The sequence below is a fragment of the Terrapene carolina genome, unplaced genomic scaffold (genome assembly GCF_002925995.2).
Source record: "Terrapene carolina triunguis isolate 2854851 unplaced genomic scaffold, T_m_triunguis-2.0 Scaffold609, whole genome shotgun sequence".
In the NCBI taxonomy this organism is placed as follows: Eukaryota; Metazoa; Chordata; order Testudines; family Emydidae; genus Terrapene; species Terrapene triunguis.
Window position 1 is genome coordinate 1 of NW_020664960.1, and position 9,076 is coordinate 9,076.

Below are 9,076 nucleotides of genomic sequence, written 5' to 3' on the forward strand. Positions count from 1 at the left end.
CTGCTCAAAGCAGGATCAACCACAACTAAATCATCCCAGCCAGGGCTCTGTCAAGCCGGGCCTTAAAAACCTCTGAGGATGGTTTTTAAGCCACCACCTCCCTAGGGAACCCATTCCCGTGCTTCACCACCCTCCTAGTGAAAATGTTTTTCCTAATATCCAACCTAGACCTCCCCCACTGCAACTTGAGACCATTGCTCTTTGTTCTGTCATCTGCCACCACTGAGAACAGCCGAGCTCCATCCTCTTTGGAACTCCCATTCAGGTAGTTGAAGGCTGCTATCAAATCCCCCCATCACTCTTCTCTTCTGCAGACTAAATAAGCCCAGTTCCCTCAGCCTCTCCTCCTAAATCCTGTGCCCCAGCACCCTAATAATTTTTGTTGCCCTCCGCTGAACTCTCTCCAATTTGTCCACATCCTTTCTGTAGTGGGGGGCCCAAAACTGGATGCAGTACTCCAGATGTGGCCTCACCAGTGCCAAATACAGGGGAACAATCACTTCCCTCAATCTGCTGGCAACACTCCCGCTAATGCAGCCCAATATGCCATTAACCTTCCTGGCAACAGAGGCACGTTGTTGACTCATATCCAGCTTCTTATCCACTGTAATCCCCAGGTCCTTTTCTGCAGAACTGCCCCTTAGCCAGTCAGTCCTCAGTCTGTAGCAGTGCATGGGATTCTTCTTTGCATTTGTCCTTGTTGAACCCCCTCAGATTTCTTTTGGCGCGATCCTCCAATTTGTCTAGGTTACTCTGGACCCAATCCCTCCCCTCCAGCGCTTGGATTCTTTACATGCTTTCACAGAGCGAAGGGCACATGTTCCATGATTTCATAGGGTAGAGTTTTAGGGCTATTTTGATTCAGGGAGCTATGCTATACGGTGCTTTCCCTGTGTGGATTTGACAGGTGGATCAACATAGATGCACATTGTGACCCTTCTCAGGGTGCTGAGGGCTGTGAGTCTCCTTGTTGGCACTTGCCACTAGTAAGACGAACTTTTGCATTTGGCAGCTGGATGTTTGCGACCAAATTCACCCTGCCTGTCAGGCACTCAAGCACCCTCCTTTGAGCTACAGCAGCCCTGCCAGTTGACAATAGAGGCACTCTAAGCCCCGAGTTCCTTCAATGTGTCCCCCGCTTCGGTCCAGCCCCAATCACCAGATACTCAGTGAAATCCCAGATCCTCTCTGCCCGAAGCAATGGTATATCCCAGGTTACCAGTTTTATTGTTGACCACTGCTACTGCATCACACACAGCACTTGAGTACAGTTATTGAACAAATGGAAATTTATTTAACAAGGGATAGAGATTTAAACAGAAAGAAATGTGAGTGATGGAAACCAACTGTTACCAACAAAACAAAATCACAAAATGCAACCTACACTTTAATAGTTACCTTTCCTATCTAAGTAGATTCTCACCTCACACTTCAGTGTATTGTAGTGATTGCTAGTCCTAGGAGCCAGGGCCCTGCCTTTCATGAAGCACCACTGGTCATTAGGGATCTCCTTGGTGAATAGAACCAGAGTGTTTTTCTCCACCCTGTCATAAACTGAATCAGTCTTTTGTCTTTATTCACAGAAAGGACGATCTCCTTATTGTCATATTGTTCTTTTCACTTCCACAGGGTTTCAATGTCTATAGTTGGTCTTCGATAGTTTTCCAAGGGGTTTTCTGGGTTGGTGCAAAGGTTGACAATTGCACAATACATTGCATGACTGGCTAGTGATTAGGAGTAACAATCATTTACAAGCTTTCAGTAGAGATGTTACTGCTATGCTTCCTGGATAAATATAATAAAATCAGTGTATTAGGTGTGGCGAGTTTGTCAGGCCTGAGACAGGAGTTGCTTGTGAAGAACAGTGACCCCTTTGCCAATTGGCACCAATGAGCTTTTGTCACACATGCACTGAGCTATACAGTCACACCCTGGTATAATAGAAAGGCCAGCACAAAAAATAGAGAAAGGAACAATAAGCAACTAAAATGACAATGGTTGGAACTCTCCATTTCTCTTAGTCTTCGGATTGATGGGTACTAAGAGTTGTAGCTACAGTTGAGGAACCAGGCAATTCGACAGCTGGCTCAGCCCTCCATACTAGTAGCTTTCTCACATACAGGAAGAAGGGTCAAAATTGGAATTGATTTCATGACTTGTTTCCGATAAGGGATCAATCTGTCTAAGGCTATGTCTACACTTCAAACACTGGATGTATTCTTCTAACAACCTAATACTGTCTACAATGGGGCTCAGGTCACATTAACTACTTCTCTCAGTGGAGTGGATTTTTCACACCCCTGAGAGATGTAGCTTTGCAGCGTAGACCAGCCTTTATATGGATTTTTTATATGAAAGGCAATGGACTTCAGCCTTTTCCTTGATATTGAGGGCTGTGATTGCCGCTTTCCTAGCTGCTGGACACATTCTATGACAGATGTCACACCTTTCCTTTGCAAATTACAGAAGTGGGGAAGTCAGTGACCCTTACAGTTTAAGTGGGTAAAAAGTTATATCACTTGTCACCTCAAGTAGTTTTCCTTTTAATAGAAATTGACTTTGAAGCTAATAAATACAAAAAATTTAAATCTACACTTGCCAATATTCTCTTATTCACTCTTTCTCACACACATACTCCCACCCCAACCTTTGGAGTGAGGTTTTCTACCAGAACTCCTTACACTACAGGGGGTAAATTAAATCAAATTAACTTTTCAAGATTAGCCATCATTTCCTGTACAAATAACAAAACAAAAAACAAGACAACTTTCAGTTTTCAAAAAATAATTCAGATTATCACACAATTAGTCTCTTACTCTATAATCAATAACTTCACCTATAATTTCATTTTCACTGGTAACAATGACATATTCAAAAATCACAAATTCTTGTCATATATGTTAGTTTTCTTTTAATCCCCATTGCCAACAACTGAACCTTGGCTCAAGTTGTGGTTTGTCCCAACGTAGGTCCCAACCACTTCTGTGAGTTCATATATCTCTGGTTCTTCTGCCCTGTGTGTTGGTGGAAAGGGTCTCCTATGTGGGAATGTTTGCATCATGAGGAAAGATACGTCTCTTTTCACACTTTTTAATCTTTTGAAGTAGGAAGAGGTAAAGAAGTAATGTAATGTGATGCTCCCTGGTTCCGGATAGGAAGGGCACACTTGAATTACGCATGGGACAATGGAGTTGATAGAAAGGACAAATGGGTCAACTTCAAAATAGAGTGAACGGCAAAAAGCAAAAATGGGCCACTCATTCAGACAAGCTGAGGGATAACGGTGCTGCAAACAGTTCAAACAGCTTTAAAAGCTACGATGTGGGAATCAGGAAAAATTTTTTTTTTAAAAAAGTACTGATAGCCCTAGAGGTTTTTATGGTGTTGATCTCCCTTGCAGATTCTCTGATGCCTAACATGGGCTGAGTGCCAAGAGAAGGAATTCCCACACTCACTGCATTCATAGGGCCTCTCCCCTGTGTGGATTCTCTGATGTTGAAAAAGGTCTGAAGTGCAAGTGAAGCTTTTCCCACACTCACTGCATTCATAAGGTCTCTCTCCTGTGTGGATTTTCTGATGCCTAAGAAGGTGTGAACTGTGATTGAAGGTTTTCCCACATTCACTGCATTTATATGGCCTCTCACCTGTGTGGATTCTCTGATGGGTAATAAGGTGTGAACTGTGATTGAAGGTTTTCCCACACTCACTGCATTTATATGGCCTCTCCCCTGTGTGAATTCTCTGATGGGTAATAAGGTTTGAGCTGCGATTGAAGGTTTTCCCACACTCACTGCATTCACAGAGTTTCTTAACTGTGTGGATTCTCTGATGCTTTATAAGGGCTGAGTAGTGACATAAGTTTTTCCCACACTCAGTGCATGTATTTTTTCTCTTTCTCCTGAGGATTTCCTGCTGTGTTGTGGTTTCCTTGAGGTCCTTCTGAGTTCCTAGACATGAAATTAATTTACTCACCCTCTCCCCTGGCTGGTTTCCCTGCTCCGTTTCTGGTCTGTGCTGAATCTCACAGGATTTTCCCTGCTCATGACTCCTGGACACATTCCTTTTCGGTCTTTGTGATAGTGCTCTGTTTTTATCCACTTGCTCAACATTTTCCTGCTGAGAATTCTGGTCTTCTTTCTCACATACCATTGCATCACCTGCTGTGATAGAGACAGAAACCTCAAACAGGGATGGAAAGGGGAAGGCGAAACCAAAACAAGTGCTGGAGAGAGGTCAAAGAAAAATCAGGAACGGAACTCCCCCAAACTCTTCCCCCAAATGTAGTAGTAGGATTTTATGTTTGTATTTTATATAATTTAGAATGAAGGATAAAGAATAAGAATGTAGCATGTATTAAATGTATTGGTGTATGATCTGATCATATCCTGCCAGTCACCCTTTTTGAATAACAGAAAGGAATGGCCTTATGGGCCAGTGAGTAGAGATACATCAGCCAGAATCTGTGTCTGGACTGATTTCAAGGCAGTAACAGACCTTTGAGGGTCACCAATTTGTTGTAGGTTTAGCATTTTAAAATAAGTAAAAGAATGCCATGATTGTTTTCTTTTGCATTGCAATTCGATGTTTCTGTTCAAAATGTTCTGTGTGAATTAATTCTGTTTTCTGTGTGAATGAGGGATGTGTGTTTTAAGTGGTAAGTGTGAAGGCCATCGCTGAACCAGATGTACAAGGGAGGAACTGGAGACAGACGCAAGCGTGCCAGGAGGCTGCAACACGCCCCTATTGAAATGTCAGAGGAGGGCAGATTGACGACTCTAAAGATGAAACAGGCACCTATCAGTGGGGACAAGATAGCTGTGACCAAAACCAACATGGGTAACTCCCTGAGGAACTTGATGAAAGAAAAAGATAAAGGATGAGAAGGACGATTTAAGAAAACAAGCACTCGTCATACAATAATTGATTACAGCATAACGGTGCAAAACTCATTGGTCCCAATGAAGGAAAATCACTATATAAACAGGGTGCCTTGCCATGAAACTTTGGGTTCGTCCTGCCAAGACTTCCCCAGAGCATCATGTCGCGACCAACAGAACCCGGCTCCTCCTACTTGTGATCAACCTAGCTGGCCACTAGATTGATCCGGACTCTGGACTGGTAACTATAACATCGACTGGTGGGACAGTGTATGAGTGTGGTGTGATTGAATGCATATGCTAATTGTTGTATCTTCAATAAATGCAGCATATTGCCTTTTCCCCTGAAAAAAGATCCCATGTGCTTCTTATAAGTATAACACAAATAGGAGAGAGGAGGGGATCAATTTGGCCTTCACATCCCATCCAAATTCGCAGGGGGAAGGGAGGAAGCTACTGCCTGGTGTCTGCTAGAATCTACAGGAAGCCATGAGCGATATTTACCCTGAGGATACGACCCTTGCTAGGGACAATAATGAACTGAGAGACCTCCCAAGGGCTTTGTAGGGAATCCAGGATCTTTCCTTCAGGAACTTACAGATTCTGAGTTGGTTTAATGTTTCCTCATCTCTGCAGGGAGCTCTCAGGATCTGTCTTTCCTCTGAACCCTGGAGGTCTGGGACCCATGGCTCTTCCCCTTGTTCCATCTGGGAGATCACATCAAGTTTGGATACAGGAAACTCTGCTCAGATGAAAGAAAACCAAGGGTTTCAGTTGATTTCATAAGACTTGGTCATAAAAATATTCTATTAATTTAACTTCAGTGCTTAGTGTGATCTGGTGTGCCTGGGACAGCCCTCAGTGAAAATGCCAAGGTCAGGGCTGGTTGAAAAAGGGAGAGCAGATGCTCCCAAAATTGGTGGTTAACACTGAAGTTAAACTCACCGACCAGACCCAAACTGTGCTTCTAATCACCCACACTGGTTATCGAGAAGCTGAAAAAAGAAAATCACACAGCCACTTTATTGCATTCCAGTTCTCGGACTCCCAAGCAGCACCTAGGTCCAGTACAGTGAGAGGTTATTTAAAAACTCTGCTCACATAAACAAAATGTTCTTCTGACCCCAAAGGGTTAGCCACATTACCAGGTCAGTATAGGTTTGGATCTTACACAAAATGCTGCCTGCCAATCCTTTAGCATCTAAACTAAAGGTTTATTATAAAAGAAACAAAGAAGGGAGTTTTTAAATGGGAAAGCAGTCAGATACATTCAGAAATCTATATATCAGGTTCTTAGCAGTACTGGTGAGTTGCTGGCTTGAAAGTCTGTCTGGAACACATCCACAGCTTGGATGGGTCATTCAGTCCTTTGCTCAAGGCTTTAGTTTGTAGAAAAGTTGTTCCAGAGGTAGGAAGAGTGATTGAAGACAAAATGGAGATGATGCAGCTGCCCTTTATATCCTTTGCCATGTGGCTTCTACTTCCTGTGTCCCAAACACAAACTTCACAGCACATGGCATGGAAAAGCCTTGGAGTTCTCAGTACACAGGCATATCCCTGAATGTCTTGCTGACTCAATAGGTGTATCCCCTTGGACCTTTCCATAGGCTCATTGTACAGCTGATAACCCTCAATGGGCCATCGAACAGGCTAGACAGTGCTGATGCCAATATGTCTGGATGTGTCACCAAGAAACGCTGCACAAGTCCGGAAATACAGATATACTCTACATATCTATAACTCACAATACAAAGGTGATACAAACATAGAAACAAAATTATCATACTTGGAAATCCATAACATTTTCACTGACATGGCACATCTAGCATGATTCATTGCAATTTTATCATATTGGTATTAATAATAAAAAATGTCCTACAATTCCATACAGTGTCACACTTCGTAAACCAGTAAATTCCCAGGACCAGCTCCTTGAAGATGCCGAACACTCTGCTTATGAGGGATTTAAATACCCACATATCTGCTGGGAACACACACACACAGATGCTGTGTCAGTTTGTTCCCCTATGTTCACTCTTCTAGAAAATTATGACCAATTTTGTACACAGTCTGGCTTGTGAAGTATCATTTGAAAACGCATAATCTAGTGAATATTATCCTCCTGTTAAAATGGGTAGCTATACTGTATGTAAAGCTATGAGGTTTTACTGTATGATATTACTGAAAAAGTTACAATTCTGGGGAACACCCACAGACCAGTTCCTCAGAGACAGCAAGGTAAACAGCTGGTCAAATAGCCATTCTCTGGCAGGGGGAAGGTGTGAAGAAGACATCTACATTCCATCACAGGGACCACTTGAAGCTCATATCTACAACAGACAGCCTGGCACCATGACTCAGTACAAAGGATTGAATTATAAAAAGAGGTGAGGAAAATGCTTGAGACTCTCTCTCTCCCCTTTCCCTCTGCTCATGACAACTTCTGAAGAACTGAACTTGGGCGGCAGGGGCAGGTTAGGGGGAGTCCTGGCTGAAAGGAAAGTCAGCCTGTCTCAGCATATCATGAGAAAAACAGGTTTCAGAGTAGCAGCCGTGTTAGTCTGTATCCGCAAAAAGAACAGGAGTACTTGTGGCACCTTAGAGACTAACAAATTTATTAGAGCATAAGCTTTCGTGGGCTACAGCCCACTTCTTCGGATGCATATAGAATGGAACATATATTGAGGAGATATATATACACATATACAGAGAGCATGAACAGGTGTTCCATTCTATATGCATCCGAAGAAGTGGGCTGTAGCCCACGAAAGCTTATGCTCTAATAAATTTGTTAGTCTCTAAGGTGCCACAAGTACTCCTGTTCTTTTTGTGAGAAAAACACTTGCTTTGAATCCGTTTTAGCTTGTTAAGTTAGACGTTAGTTTGTGTGGTATCTTGCATTTCTTTTGTAAACAATTCTGACTTTTAGGCCTCATTACCCATAGTCACTTAACATCTTTTTTTCCCAGTAATTAACAATCTTGTTTATCTAACCAGTATGTTTGGATTAAAGTGTGTTGGAAACACCATTTGGGATAACAAGGCTGGTGCATGTCATTTTCCACTGATGAAATGACAGACTTCATATGTGCTTGCGTTGTTCAGTAGTGTGCTGGACAGTGCAAGATGCACATTTCTGGAGGAAAGTCTGGGACCAGAGAATTTTCTGGGGTTCTCCTGTGGTGTACTGTAATTGGTGAGTGGCTGACTAGCAGCACTCAATACTGTGTCGGTCCTGGGGTCGGTTTTGTTCAAAACCTTCATTAATGATCTGGAGGATGGCGTGGACTGCACTCTCAGCAAGTTTGCAGATGACACTAAACTGGGAGGAGTGGTAAATATGCTGGAGGGTAGGGATAGGATACAGATGGACCTAGACAAATTAGAGGATTGGGCCAAAAGAAACCTGATGAGGTTCAACAAGGACAAGTGCAGAGTCCTGCACTTAGGATGGAAGAATCCCATGCACTGCTACAGAGGGGGGAGGGATAGCTCAGTGGTTTGAGCATTGGCCTGCTAAACCCAGGGTTGTGAGTTCAATCCTTGAGGGGGCCATTTAGGGATCTGGGGCAAAAATCTGTCTGGAGATTGGTCCTGCTTTGAGTAGGAGGTTGGACTAGATGACCTCCTGAGGTCCCTTCCAACCCTGATATTCTATGATTCTAGACTAGGGATTGAGTGGCTAGGCAGCAGTTCTGCAGAAAAGGACCTAGGGATTACAGTGGACGAGAAGCTGGATATGAGTCAACAGTGTGCCCTTGTTGCCAAGAAGCCTAACGGCATTTTGGCTTCCTCGACCATGGGATGCTATTCGAGGAAGGACTGCTAGGCAGAGATGGCGTTCATCTTTCGAGGAGGGGAAAGACCCTATTTGGACACAGACTGGCTAACCTAGTGAGGAGGGCTTTAAACTAGGTTAGATGGGGACAGGTGAGCAAAGCCCACAGGTAAGTGGGGAACATGGAGACCTGGGAGATGGGTCAGAAACAAGAGGGAGCGTGGGCTATAATGGCAGAGAGAAAGGAAGGTCAGGGCAAAACTGGGAGGCAAGATCAAACCAGTATCTTAGATGCCTATATACAAATGCGAGAAGTATGGGTAATAAGCAGGAAGAACTGGAAGTGCTAATAAATATGACATTGTTGGCATCATTGAAACTTGGTGGGATAATACACACGATTGGAATGTTGCTGTGGATG

General features: G+C 43.3%; 1 pseudogene; it reads right to left on the reverse strand.

Annotated features, from left to right (window-relative positions):
- Window positions 1-1,271: 1,271 nt before the first annotated feature.
- On the reverse strand, window positions 1,272-5,619 carry LOC112122934 (annotated as a pseudogene).
- Between the last annotated feature and the right edge of the window lie 3,457 nt (window positions 5,620-9,076).